This window comes from Sorex araneus, chromosome 4 (genome assembly GCF_027595985.1).
Source record: "Sorex araneus isolate mSorAra2 chromosome 4, mSorAra2.pri, whole genome shotgun sequence".
Classification (NCBI taxonomy): domain Eukaryota; kingdom Metazoa; phylum Chordata; class Mammalia; order Eulipotyphla; family Soricidae; genus Sorex; species Sorex araneus.
The window spans coordinates 159,719,098-159,734,633 of NC_073305.1; the positions used below are offsets into that span (position 1 = coordinate 159,719,098).

At 41.2% G+C, this 15,536-nt stretch overlaps 1 protein-coding gene across 1 annotated transcript in view; it reads left to right on the forward strand.

The window, feature by feature from the left end:
• Positions 1-1,628: 1,628 nt before the first annotated feature.
• The window catches only part of EYA4 (EYA transcriptional coactivator and phosphatase 4), a 267,283-nt gene continuing 253,375 nt past the window's right edge, over positions 1,629-15,536 (forward strand). Inside the window, exon 1 of the mRNA XM_055135767.1 lies at positions 1,629-1,767. The gene's annotated coding sequence lies outside the window, so the exon portion shown is untranslated. The remainder of the gene's footprint in view (positions 1,768-15,536) is intronic.

Genomic DNA, 15,536 nt, shown 5'->3' on the forward strand with positions numbered 1-15,536 from the left:
CAAGGGTGAAATCCTTTTCTGAACTTTTTTTAGAATATAATGGAATTGACAATATATCAGCACTTGGGATCTCTTAGGTCATATCTAAGGCATGATATATGTGTGCAATGTGGCTGCCGAATCATAGGTTTAGTGACTAGAGATTTTATCTTTATTTTTATCAATTGATTTTATCTTCAAAGCAGTTAGGTTTAAGTCCATTTCCCTTTAGCGATTATACAGCCGAATAACCACCACATAGTTGTGAAAATCAAAATTATTTGACTTTGTACCCTGTGACCCATACGACCTACTGCGCATGCTCAATACAGGAGAATACTTGTAAATCCACTTGACAAGTAAAGAAGGTGCTTCTAACAGACATCGGCGTTCAGAAGAGGTAACTCCACGATGTAGACCACCATATATTGTTTCTTGCCAACTTTGCTATGGCTTCCGATTGTGATATGTGCCTGGGTGCATCCAAGCTCTCATACCAACGTGTGTGTATAATGCAGGCCCCGAAAGCTTAGGCATGAAGTGTCACTTCAGCAATGTGCCTGGGGAAGCTCTGACGCCGCCTTGGAAGTCAGTAGTGGCTGCGTGACCTTTGGGCGTCTGGGAGGGATGCCTATACCTGCGCGCCGAGCCCTGGAAGCGGCCCAGGCCCTTCCGAGCACAGCCTCGCTCTGCACCGCTCCCTCCTTCCAACCCTCCATCTCGGCCGATAAAGGGCCATTCCTCCCTTCACACCAAGCTCCCCGGTCCGGGGTGGGCTGGCTCGATTTCACTTCGTTGCCAGTAGTGAGGGCCCGGCGGCCTGCTCCCTGGGGGTAAGTGGAGAGGAGTCCAGCAGGGGGCCGCAGGGGCCGCCACCCGGGCACCAGGGAGCGGGAGTTCGAGGCCTCTCGAGGGCTGCCCGGCTGCAGCAGGTGGGGACGCACAGCGGCTCCCCGACCCCGGAGGGGGAGCGAGGACCGCGGGTCCCACCCCTCGGGGCCGCGGTGGCGGCTCCCGGAGCCTTGCCGGTGGGGGCGGGGAGGGGGGCGGCGCGGAGGGCGCGGAGATTACCGCGGCGCCACCCGGGACGCGCAGGGCCCCGCTCGGTGCCCCCCGAGGGGCCGCGAACCATGACCGCAGGCCCCGCGCGCAGGGGTTGGAATCTCCGGGACTTGGGTCCCCGCCCCTCTCGCCGCCCGCCCCCCCCACCCCCCACGCTCAGGACTGTGCGCCCCAGGGCCCCCGGCGGCCTCCCGGGGCCGCGGGCGCTGCCGACGGCGTCCCCCGCCTCCCCCCACCCCCCACACACCCCCCACCCCCAGCCCGCGCGCAAGTGCTCGGCTGCCCGCGGAGCGGCGCAAAACTTCGAGCCGGTCCACGTGAAGTTGTCGCTCTCCCGGCGGGGCGACGGGACGGGACAGCGCCGCGACAGAGCCGGGGCCCGCTTCTTTTTTTTTTTTCTTCTTCTCCACCTTCTGCAAAGCCCCGCGGACCGTGCAGAGTTTGAGCTTCTCCACGATCCTCCTCCTCCCCCGCTCGGAGCCTGCTCCCCACCCCCCCCCCAACCAAGACTCACACCCCACACCCCCACCCCGTCTCTCCCCGACTTGTGTACGCTATTTGTTGGGGGGCGGTGGCCGAAGGGGATGTCCTGTTTTCACCAGAGGCACGGCACGAAGGGGGAAACTTCGACACTGGAAGGGACCAGAATAAATACCTAAACCGCGAGCGCGGCTTCTCGGCTGGGACCAGAGACCTGAACTGCGGGCTCCCGAGGTGTGGGATACGGTGAGTCACGGTCCCTTCTTCCGTCATCCATTCCGGGCTCTCTCGGGGCGTCGGGTTTGCAGGAAGCCGGCGAGGACACCCCCCTCCCATGGCCCACAGGAGGTGCGCGGGCTCAGGGTGCCAGACTCCCCCTTGCCTGGCCCGGAAGGACGCTCCCGAATCCCGGAGGGTCTGGCTGAAGTTTCTTCCCTGCGGGACCCAGAACTGGGTGCGCTTTCCCCTTCCCTGCCCCCCACCCTCCACCCCTGCTCTGCCTTTCGGAGGAGTGCACCCCCGCCATCCTTCCTGTGACACGCTTTAGTCCGGGATGTGCCCCTACGGTTACCCGGTCGCTGGGATGCGGACCCTGATGGCCGGGAGAGCCCCGGCCGCTGGGGACTCCACGCTGTGCCCGCACATTCAGAGCCGGCGCGGCGGGCATCTCCTGGCCTTGAAATTGCGGCCATCCCACTTTAAAACCGTGTTGTTGTTGTTGTTTTCCCCCCGTGGTGTGGACCATAGACCTCCTGGAGTTAGCCAGGGGTGGAGAAATTAGAGGCTCCTGGTCACAGCAGTAGCGTTCGTTGGCTCGGGACGCGGATGCCAGGGGGGTGGGGTGGGGTGGGAGTGGGGGTGGGTGGGGGGCGCTTACACTCCCGCAAACGCTGGGATCCGAGGGGGTGGGGGGCGGATGTTGCACCGTTTCCCGAGCCTGCTGGGTCCGGGAAAGTTGTGGGACGGGGAACTGGCTGGCAGCGTTCGCGTCGCGGAGCGCGCTGAGCTGAAGCGCGTGTGCCCGCTAAAGCCTGCGCCACACTGCGAGCTGGCCCGGGCTTTAACCGTTGACTTGGAAGATCTTGATCCCGGGGCCGAGTCCGGGGGGGCGCCTGGTTGGAGAGGTGGGGTGGGGGGCTGGAGGAGAAACCCGGAGAGCGCGCTTTGCATTTAGTCTTCCTCTTTGCGAGTGGCGTGATGTCTCCTCGCCTCCTTTTTCTCTTTCCGTTGCCTCTAAGGGTATCATAGGGGTTGTGTTTGGGTGAGAGCGCGTCGGGGTGCTGTGTTTGGAGTCTTCTCTTCCCCTCGCCCCTGCGCCTCGCCGCGGCGTTTTGCAGTGGGCAGAGGGTCACCTCTGAGTCCCGAGCCGCGGGCAGCACGGGACACCCCGAGGCCCTTCCCGCCCGGGTGCAGAACCCCGGGCGCGCGTGTGTTTTGGTTTAGCGCAGACCCACGTGGAGCGCCTCGGTGTGCATGTGTGCTGTGTACTTGATCTGCGAGGAGGTAACAGGAGTCTCGTGTTCAAACCCAGTGGGCCGTTGGCCATTAATTTGCCTTCCTGGCTGTCATTACAGACACTTCCAAAATCTGATACCTAAGAGAACCAACAGGTTAGGTTTCACATTAAGAGCTCATACTTAACAGTTTTTCTTTCTCCCTTACCCCTTTTGGCTTGGCACCCTGGGATCAACGTAATTGATGGAGCGAAACATATATTCTCCAATATGGCATTTTGTTCCTCAACTCATCAGAGGCCACTTTTCTTTTCTCTCTTTTTTTTTTCTTTCTCTCTCTCTCTTTTTTTCTTTTTCTTCTTTCTCGGGCTTTTGTCCGTTTCCGCGCTGGCTCCGGCGGGACGTAGGTGGGAGTCTTAGGAGCCTTTAACAGCCCGGGCTCCGCTTCAACAGCTTCTGAAGTTTCCTTTACACCTAGGTGACTGACAGCGTTGCAAGTTGACGATGCTTTTTTGTTTGTTGGGCTGTTTTGTTTTTCTGTTTTAAAAAGTGTCTCAGGACATGGGTCATCCTGATAACCGTTGCCGAATAGAAGTTGGTTTTAAACAGAAACATTTCTTTCATGTTTAATTACAACAGCAAAAAAAGTATTTCTAGCTAGCTAACTTCTTGCTGAGGAACCAAAAAACCTAGGAAAAGGGGCGGGGAGAGAACTCTAAAACAAAAATTTGATACGTGTTATGGTGTAATGGTGCGTTTTAGGAGACTACATCCAAGTGCATTTGTGTATTGTTAAAAATAGCATTATCCTTAGTAAATAACCAGCAGTAGTAACAAGAGACAAACTGTTTTGTGTGGGAGCTAGATTGCCAGAATCTTATTTTTAAGGCAACAATACCAAGCACAGATATAACAGCAACTATTTTTTATTGTTATTATGAACCATAAAAATAGTTTGTTCCACCTGATTAAAAGTTGTAAGTCATTCAGTGTTAAGCCAATTTTTAGAACTGACTGTACAAGAAAGGTAAATTACTTTGTCAGTTATGCTTTAAAAATTACAATTAGATTACCTGGAAACTTTTCTGTTTATTAAGACTATAACCTTGGGTTTCATGATAATAAGGTATATGTCCTTGGTTTTAAAATTAGTACAAATTTTCAAAAGCCTATTTCCTTTGTCATTTACATGAAATAGTACATTTCAACATTTCAAAACTATTATAATTAGATGTTTCAAAATTAAACTAAAACAAAATTCAATTGATTAATCTTTTTATTAATATTTATTTTACCAGATATTAGAAACTAATTTTTACTCCAAAAATCAAAAGTATTATATATCTATCTATAATTATAGTTTTAGCTATTTTAAGTAAAATGTTCAAGTTTAAAAATAACTTTAAGATTCCTATAAAAAGAAATTGGTTCAAGAATAATCATTAATCTTACTAGGAAAAGTAAATGCTGCATTCTAGAAGATTTGTAAAATCTGGTTAAAATAACGTGTCTTTCTATAAAAGTTTAACTTTTTTTCGAGGGAGCCTGGCAAAGATTTAGTACGTTGTCGGTTTGCTGTTTTTCCTTTTAAAGCCCCACTTTGAGTTAAAAAAAGAAAATAAAATCATCTATTTCTAAGAGCTTCCTTTTATTTGTATTGTGATATGGGGTGTAAATAAATTTTACATCGCCATGGGAAATAGAGTGTCCAGTTTCATGTTTTCAATCTCTGTTGCAAGCTCCAAATGACTGGTGCCATATCTAAAAATATATTTATGTGGCTTGGTATTTCATTTAAAAAATTTATGCACTGAAATGAAATTGTAAAGAATTTCCAGAAAAGTAGAATGGTAGAAAAACTTTATTATCATGGATAGTTAGGTTGTTAGGAAGATCACACCCTAACTTATAAATTATTAAAATGACATTAATTTCATCCAACAGAACTGTATTTCTGTAGAGAATTCAAGAAGAGGCTAGACTGTTTTTCAGGACTTAGTGAAGTGTAAAGTACATTAAGCGTACAAGTACTTATATTTTTCATTGTCTTTTTTTTCTACTAGGTAAATGCAGGAACAGTGAACATTCAGTAAAAACAGGCCCCCCTTTATAAGGAGTTTATTCACCATAGTTCTGTATTGCAGCTGCTGATCATATTTCATGGAGCTGTTAAAGCACTTAAAACCTAAAATTAGGTACTGTCTGGTGGTAAATGTTTCAGATCGCTCATTTAAGAAATAAATAGAAAAGCATGCTATCAGAAGTAGCTGTTTGAATCCTCTCATCGAGGAGCCCCCAAACCTCTATCAACCCTCCTATTATTTTTCAGTGAGAATATAATCATGACAGTTTCTTTTTCAAATGGCTATTATTCTTACATACATAACTCTTATAATGTGTTTCCCCATGGAGTATCTTAAAACTAATTGTATTCAGAAGTACAGTTGGGGGATTTTATTACAATGGTTCCTAGGTGAATGAAATCAACACCAGGAGAACTGGGATGACATTGCAATGTACCTGCTTCTCATGAATTTTTCCCGGTAGACTACCAAATGACATGGTCTTTCAGGCATTTGTTCTAGAGATGGGTGAGGTGCAATGGTGTATTTAATTGCTCTGGGTATCGTACTGCATTCTGCAGCTAGATGCATTTTAATGTGTGGGACACCAACTATTCATTAAATTACACAGGAAGCCGAACTTGGAGTCATTTAACTTGAACTTGAGTGGGAGAAAATAAACAAGAATCACACATTCAAAAACAGTACAAGCAACTTTGGTTGCTTTTAAGAGGTTTAAGACTCCTTAAACATTCCTGTCATATAATATTGCTTGCAGCAGTGCATGCACTGCCGGCTAGTCTATCACTTTGGTGATATAATATTTTACTCTTAAAGTTCCTGATTATTACCATGTCTCTATATCCATGTTTTTCCTAGGAGAAAGGTATTAAAAATGAATACCCTTCCCTTATTCCCTTAACTCCATTTCTGTCTTCCAGAAAAAAGAGATGAAATGAATAATTTAAAAATAGAAACCATTTTGAGTTATCAAAACCACAGTTATATGGTGGTTTAAAAGAGTTTTTAGCGCACGCACCTTGTAGTCTCACTGTAACCTTTTCTGTCATTGGAAGGTGCTAATTGATCTTAGGGCACTGACATAATAGTATAGTTTGATATTTGAAACCTTTCAGTATGGTCTGGCCCTTTTTTCACCCTGAGATTTCAGTGCATGGCTGATGAAGAATAACAGTATCAAAATGCCAGGAATTCTAATGTAAAAAACATTTTCGTGCAGGGCACTCATATTTTTAAAGCTTTCATTTACATACAAGAAGTAAATTTAATATATTGAAATTTGGGGTTATGAGGAAAAGACATATTAGGGTTTGGGGTATTATTTTTTTCCCACAAGTTTTATTTATATCATTTTTTAGACTTTTAGGGAAAGTGTGATCATTATAATTGCACAACTACATGTGATTGCTTTCAAAATGAAGTTGCATTAAGCTAACATAGAATAACCATCCATAAATTTTCTGCCTAAAGCTTATTTTCCTGAGTGTATTGGCATCTTCAAGTCTATTTTGAAAGAAAAAAATGGTAAGCTTTGTATAGGTGTAGAATTTTTGTTCAAGCTATCACTGTTTTTGTCATTAATCGTTATTACTAACATTGGAAAACATTTGCTAAGGGTTGATTTTATGCAAAAACACTTTAAAGTAATTCTATGGATGAACTAATCTTAATCTACTCACATCTGCTTGTAAACTAGATACTTTCACATTCACTTTTACACCTGAGGCCACCGAGACTCAGCCACACAGGAACCTTCCTTGGCTGCTGTAGCATCCCAGACCCTTTATCCTCCAGCATAGAGCAAAGGTGTGTTCCAACAACTATAATGTTAGGTGGTACCCACTGTAGCACCCAAGCAAAAATATTTCGAAAATCCATACAGTACATAGTGTTACGTATTCACTTCTAAACTTAGAAAATTATTTAAAATTTTATTTTTGAGCAGTAATTCAATCATCATTATTTAGGATTGGGCCCCCAAAGTTGAGGAGGGGAGTGAAGTGACAACCATTAGTAACTATGACCATGCAAGTGCTTCGCTAAGGCAGCGTACTTTATTCATGAGGATTTGTGACTAGTGACAGAAATTTGGAGGAACTGTTAATCTAGAATGCTTCCCACCGGCAAGAAGTTATGAAGACATCTTTTGAATATTTAATAACACATAGTTTAATATGAGCATTTTGACCTTACATACCTTATGACTTGATGAAATGTTATCAGTTTAATGATCTTTTGGTGGTTGTTTTAAGCCTGAATACCGACTAAGAATCACAAATCTGCACATGTATCCTGGACCAACAAGGACTGCAGAAATAATTTCTGGGGGCCAGTTTAATATTTGGGGTACCCACATTTAGGGGAATACTTTCAGTTTCTAAGGCATTTCTAAGGTTTTTTTTGTAGATCACGAGTTCCCAAATTTATTTGATTGATTTACTTCCCCATATACATTTATTTCATATGTCTATATGTATATAAATCACCCAGTATTCTCCTGGAAATCTACCTTTTTGAGGCAGAGGGTAGCACTGCACTGTATCACTGTCATCCCATTGCTCATCGATTTGCTGGAGCGGACACCAGTAACTTCTCCATTGTGAGACCTGTTGTTACTGTTTTTGACAGACATATCAAATACGCCATGGGTAGCTTGCCAGACTCTGCCGTTCGGGCGGGATACTCTTGGTAGCTTGCTGGGCTCTCTGAGAGGGACAGAGGAATCAAACCCGGGTCGGCCGCATGCAAGGCAAACGCCTACTTGCTGTGCTATCACTCTGCTCCAGTCCGGCAAATGCCTTAAATCCTATGCTATGTCTCTGAACCCCTAAAAATTTTATTTTAATTAACTATGGTGGTTTAATGTAACAAGCCAATCTGAAGAGCCATGGAGGCTTATGAAAAACACCCACCCATCAATATGCTATGCAGAAGTAGCAGAACCACAGCAGCACACCTGGCTTACCCCTGTGCCCTCCCCGGAGGAGGGGGTTGGTATCACCAGTTTAGGAAACTGCTATAGAGGTCTGGTTCTGCTGTTTATCTGAAAATACTTCCTTGTAGTTTTTCACTGAAAGAGGGATTTTCATTTTGTAAGTTCATTTATGTGTTTTGCCATACATCTCTTCAATTAAGGGAAAACTTATTGTAGACCCAGCAGAATGTCCATTGTAAGGCAGGATGTAGGTAGCTTGGGCTTTTACCCAGTGCTCCCCTCTTACATTGCCAACCTACAAGGTCTCTATAAAGATCTTTAAGTGTATGAAATGAAAGTCTTCTGACAAAAAGGAGTGATTTTAAAATACCTCCTATGGTTTGTTGGCATGCCAGACCCAAAACACAAAACAGTTTCTTAAATATACAATTACTCAGTGTAATGTAATGTATCAGCTAAAGGCATGTCTGTTTACCATAGTATAACTTCAGTCTTTTTTCTTTCTTTCCCCTCCCTCCCTCCTTCCCTCTCTATCCTCTCCCTCCCTTTCTTTTTCTTTCTTTCCTTCCTCCCTCCCCCCTCTTTCTCTCCCTTTCTCTTTCTCTTCCTCCTTCCCTTCCTTTCTATTCCTGGCTATGTCCTTAGGAATCACTCCTGGTGGGGCTCAGAGAACAATGTGGGGTGCCTGGGATTGAACCCTATTTGTTGTATTATCTCTCCCATCCTTTAAATCTTCTTATTGAACTGCAATTTCTTTTCTATTTAGTACTGAGAAAAAAATTAAAAATACAATGTTTCTTTTGTAGAGATACAGGCCTGAGTGTACCACTCAGAATTTTTGTATGTAAAGTGTTTGATTAGATTATTTCCACCCCCCCACCATGCTTAAAGATTTTTTAAATGAAAAAATAGTAATAATATAACTATAAATAATATAAAATGAGTATAAATAAAAATAATATTTGACCTTAGGATTTCATGTGAAGTTTTGTTACCTTTCTGTTATTTTTCTCTTCTTTCTTTTTAAAATCAAAAGGGGCATTTGTTGTGAAAGGTTACTATTAAATTATGAAAATTTACATTCATATGCCATTAAGACTAATTACACTAAGGAATAGCATCACATTGAAATTCTATCCTTAATCATGTAGGTGCACGCAGTGTTGTACATATACATATCTCCTCAGGTCTTATACATAACACACAGACCTCTGCGTATATACTCAGTGGACTGATCTGCTAATTACATCTCACTTCTGACTCCAATTCCCAATGCTAAAGACTTGAAAAACCTGAAAGTTCTAGGAGAGTGAATATTTCTACCTTAATGTGCCAGTGTGTTGAAAGGGATGATGATTTGGAGAGTCCGCAGGTCTCTGAATTAGCTAAGACTTTTCACTTAGAGTTTTATATTTTAATGCAAATATATGTCTATAGATGCTTATAACTCAAGTAATTCTTGCCAGATTTAATCACAAGGTGGGAGAGTCACGTTTAAATTTCCTTTCGGAGGTGTTCAGTAATGTCATACCATGCTGCTAGTAGGTAACTTAAGAATGCAATCCTTAGTAAGTCTGTCAAGAACAGCAGTGCTTCCACCAAGATTTTATACATAAATTTCTAGGTGTTACAATGATGCTACTGCCTACTTTTTCTTAGTTCATTGAAGTCACATTTTAAATTTAGTTCTGTTTGGTAACCTTAATTAGATGTTGACTTGGGCTCATTTTAATATCAGTGTTTCTGAAGACCTAGAAAACAGTGAAATGATTAGATCTTTCTCCTAATGTTAGCAGTTTTGAAAACAAGAGTTTGGGGCTTTTGGTCTCTTTGTTGTGTTTTACTTTTGTATGTAAATGGCATGTGCAGTTTGTAAGAAATGGTTAGCATGGTGAGTCAACCAGGGTAACAAAAGTCACAAGTTTAATTCTCAGATGATCATACTCATGTTCGGTCAACAGTTGTCCTAAATGTGCTTTGATTATCTTGTTGTTCTAAAAATTGTTGTGAATTTTTTGATGGTCTTGTCTGGCAAATCAGCATGGTCCCCTGATCCTGCCAGGAGTGATCTCTGAGCATAGAGACAGGAGTGTGCCCTGAGCAGTGTTGGGTATGGTCCCTTAATGCCTCCAGCCCCCAACAAATTGAAAAATAAAATAAAATTCCCAGTTTCATTTAACATAGCTTCAAAATTCTTGGCATGATGTTCTAACTGTTCATACTGAGAACCTTGCTCAAAGGCTACCGTTGTCCTCTCTCACCACCCACTCACCAGAGATTTATTCTCCAGCTGGGTGGAAAATTGAAAATCTTCTGGACATTTCCACTTTATACTTTGTGCATGTGATTCCTTCTCTCTGGTAGACATCCCTAAGACTTCCCTTATCACTGCAATTTTAAGACTCAGAACATGCTCTCTACTCTTGTGAGTGCCTCTGATCCCGAGATTGAGTTATAGATGTTTCTTACCTCTACTCCCAAATCATTCCATTTCTACCTATAGCATAGCAGTTTCAACATTAAAATGTGATAGTGTCCACAAGTTTAATCCCTGCTGCAGACTGAAGAATTACTGACACAATGACCAGATTTGCCATCTCTTTATCTCCAGTACATAGGGGAGAGCAGGTTCCTGCTGGGTGAATGAATGAAGGGAATGGGGATAACTGAGAAAGTGTCATAGAAAGTAGTCCTAGGCTTCTGCCATGACACTGGGTACAGTGGGAAGCTCTGTCATCACTATCAGGCATGACAGCCTTAAAACAACATGAGGGGCACTTGGGATTAATACAGAAGACTTGCATCTCTGTGGGCTGGAGTGATAGCACAACGGCTGGGCGTTCGCCTTTCACGCGGTCGATTTCTCCCAAGTTTGATTCCTCGGCCCGTCTCGGAGAACACGGCAAGCTATTCTAACTGTTCATACTGAGCAGAGCCTGGCAAGCTACTCGTGCATACTGAATATGCCAAAAACAGTAACAAGAAGTCTCTCAATGAGAGACTTAATGAGAGACGTTACTAGCGCCCGCTTGAACAAATCGATGAGCAACGGGATGACAGTGACAGTGCATCTCTGAATCCCAACCTATCAAACATATGTACACATATGGACGTAGAACTAGTTTTTATATCTATTGGGAAATCAGTGAGCACAGTAGGTAAGTCAATCACTCTAAAATTTCTGTAGATGTCGGTATTTTGGAATATTTTTAATTTGTGGGACTTGGTTATTTTTTATCCCACAGTGCTTAATTACAAATAATATAGCTAAAAAGTGTGGGATTCAAGTTTCATCCCTGATATTAAAAACTTTAAAGGGGAGCACATTACTTATACTACTTTTTTATACTTATATTGTTTTTTTATTTTATTATGAGTAAAGGAAAATAGCTTATATGATTTTGGAGCATCTCAATATAAGTGTCAATATGAGTGCTAGCTATTATGGTTATAATTGAATAACCTCAATTATACTACCTAAAATGCTCCAGAGATATTTTAGAGCTGAAAGTACATTTTCAGGACAATAGTCATCCATTGTAGGTAACTGAAGTGATGAAAAGTGAAACCATGCATAAAGAGAAACTAATGTTTATGCAGAATGTGGAAGGGGCATAGTCAAGTCCTATTTATAGTTCATAACTGGATCAACTGCCAGGTGCATCTTAACAACTATGATGGTGAAGCTGATACTGTGTCTGAATTCCTCAATATACTACAGATAACAGGACTGTATGAATTCTAATTATGGATGGTTGGGGGTTGAATAATGTTTTGTAGGGGCTGTTCTGTGCATTATTGGTGTTTAGTAGCATCCCTTGTCTGCCTACTAAATTCTAGTGGTCCCTTCCCCCTACAGTTTCCAGACATTGCCTGATGTCATCTGGAAGCACAATTCTTCACAGTTGGAAATGTACGACCAAAGTTCTAAGATCACTTCAGATCACTTGATATAATCAAAAGAGTCCCAATATTTGCATGAGATGACTGGACTATTTTCAGTCAAGTGTGGAGAATCTTTATACCTTTAACCTCATTTTAGGCACAAAATCAGGAAACTTCATTAGTGTTGATAGACTCTTCAGAGAGGGGATTTACAGATACACTTTGCAAACACTTAAATCTTCTGCATTTTTTCCCCAAGAAATTATATTATATATATAATTTCCTCAAGAAATTATATATGAGTCATAGATCAGAATACTTACAAAAGTATGGAGGAAGTAAATGTTTACTTGAATGTCAATGTTGTCTATCATCTTTGCTATTTTTGGTTAGTAGTTATATTGATTTATTTTTAATAATGAACATTGCTTATCCTTTTCTATAGATAAATATTAAACAATAAGAAATTTTTCCTTATTTAATCTATAATCACAACTTAATCCATTTCACACAACATCCTAACTTATAATGCAGCACTTAAAGTTTTCAGCACTGGGACAGTCTGAAGTAGCAACAATGAAAATATTACCTAAAAAAGAACACCTTTGATGAATTACCAAATTCAAACATGCATACTACTTCTGTAGGTTTGATTTTAACTTGTATATTTTATCTATAAACTGGTATGCAGTTGACTGTAATTCAACATTACTATAGTTTGCATATTTCCCCAGACCTCTGCTAATTTAGGAATATATCTGATACGTTTCAAAAACTGCTGAAAAGAACAAAGTGGGAGCATATAATGTCAATATAAAATGTGAAGAAATAGTATAGCAGGCAGGAAGGTTGCCTTGCACCCAGTTGACCCGGGTTCAATGGCCAGCACCTCATATGGTGCCTTGAGCCCTGTCAGTAGTAATCCCCGAATGCAGAGTCAGGAGTAAGCCCTGAGCACTGCTGGGTATGACCCACAAATAAATAAACAAAGTGACAGGATAACATTTTCTACGTATATTTGGGGTTGGGCATAAAATTATTTTGAATTAAGAACAGTTAATATTATAAATATATTAGACTAATTTTCATATGAGGTTTAAATTCTACAGGTAATTTTTTTCACCTCTCTAGAGGATAGCAAAGATAATTGAAATTCTATATAATGTATTGTCTAATTTAGTGGTTTTACTTTAACTGTGTTAAGCAAATAAGTTTGTTGCCTGGAAAGCAGTTAAGCTGACCTAGAGATTTCACATTATTTACTAATTGATGTCTTAGCTGAGGTCCTTGAAAACAAACCCACTGTCTATCTGAATGGCTCTTACCTGTTGTTTGATTAGTCTTTAATTTTTTAAGTCTTCTCTTTAGGGAGGCAGGGATGACTACACATATAATTTACTGTATAACCAAAATATCTTCCTGTTTTTCTGAGAAGAGGGCTCCTTGTTGCTGTTTGTCAGCAAAGTGTGCAGAGAGGTCACTGTAAGTCCGGGGCTTAACTCAAGAATTTTCAGACAGTGGAGAATTCTGCTTCATGCACTGAAAGGATATCCATTAGAAAGGCTTGCCAGACCTGAGATCTGTCAGGCATTTTCTGCCTGACATTGAACCTGAAGTCCGAAAATGCTTTAGTCTCCGGAGAATTTCAGATGAACACCTCTTGGGTTTATAAAGCTGAGGACTCTGCCCAAAGAACTGAAGTTACATATCTTCGTGCTCAAATTGGTTTTTTATGCAGTGGAATATTATATTATAAGATAATTATTCCAAAGAGTATTCTACTTTATAAAATAAAATTTTTAAACTTTATTCTTTGTCCTCCACTGATGTCCTCTAATGCCCCTGCTTCCTTAATGTACTTGCCTCTTACTCTTACTGCTTACCTGGACAAAAAAATCTACTCCTCTTTCAAGGCTTAGCTCAAATGTCACCTCCTCTGGGAAGCCTTCTGTAAGGCTCTGGCAGAACCTATTCTTTCTTCTTTGTAATACCATAGCATCTTATTTGGGCTATTAATATAACAACGCATTGTGTTGGGACTAATTATATGAGAGTTTGTCTTCTAGAGAGATTCTGAATTCACTGAAAGGAGAGATTATATCTTTCCCTATCAGTAGCCCCATGGCTGGGCATATTGATGAAAATTCACCAACTGCACTATTCTATGTATGTCTTCAAAGGACATACATCTAAAGCCAGATGAATGAGTCCTGTTGACATTTTGCAAATTGATTCTTTTTATTTGCAGTTCATAAAGGCTAGTATAATTGTAATTTTCTATTCTTTCTTTTTTACAGCTTCATTTATTCCAAGGTATTGATTTTCTGCTAGGAGGATAGATATGTTCTGCATGAATTGGTACCTTGAACAAATTGAAATTAACAAAGCACGCTAGTTTAGATTTCTGGTCTTCCAACTTCTATTTTTCTCTAAAAACAAACTTTGACTTCTTTGGTTGCTTTCTGCTAAGATAAATTAATGATATCTTGAAGAAGTTTTAACTCCCAGAATTTGTGGACTTATTTTGACAGGATGTTCTGTATTTGTTTCTGTCATGTCAGTGTTTGAAAATGTAGGGGCCAGAAATGCCAACTGTATCTGTGAAAAGTATATGTTGCCTTTTGGTGAGGTAAATTAGCCTGTTATTTCAGGCATAATTAAAGACAAAAAATTTTTGTTTAGTTTCTAGTGGTTTGTTTTTAGGCATTTTCCACAAAATGATGAGCAAGATCCTTCAAAACCTCCAACTTGCTTATTTAGATAGAAAAAAATTTCTGCTTAAGTCCAAAAATAATATTACGTTCAAATAATTGTTTCCAGTAGTTTCAAAATGTGTGGTTTTATTTCCGTGTATGAGTCACTTCTGAATGCCGGTGACTGATTGCACTGCATCACGATGAAGCACGTTTGCTCTAGATTTTAGTAGGTCACATTACTTACCAGAAGTCAGGTCAGAAGAGGAATAATGACTATTTTGCAGTTAAATATTGGATTATAACATTAGATGTTTCCTTCAGAGTGAAGCTGGAGTGTCTGCTATTGCTGGAGACTCCTAATGACCCCAACTCTACATTGCTGCCTTTACTTTTCATTCTTTCTTTCTGTCAGACACAAAGGCTGTATCTAGTCCTTGCTGCTACTCATCTGAGGAAGTTATTTACTCACATGTCATGAATTTCAGTTCCAACATGTGTAAATGGGGAATGATAACAGTCCTTGCCTCATGGAATTGTAAGGAATGCACATAGAAAAGACCCTGAACATAGCCGATATGTATTTTTTAATTGATTTCTTCAAGTAAGCTGTTGAGTGTATTGCATATTGTAAAAATATGTGTTCATGCTGCTGCTGAAGGCTTTGACTTTTTGAATCACTTTTAAAAAAGTCTGGCATCTTCAAATATTTAAATACACACTTTATAGAAACTTATATATAGATTCATATTTGTATAGAGTGTTAAAGCAGATATGATTGAAGCTACATTAGGAGAAATGACTGGAAGAGGGAGGGAGAGAAGCTTCTAAAACACAGATGATGTCATAGTTTTGGTCTGATTGCTAGTTACATATATAAAGACTTAGATGGCTTCTGCTTTGTATATTTTGCAGGTGTATATTATACTTATTCAAAAATGTTTTAAAGAAAAATCCCTTTGTT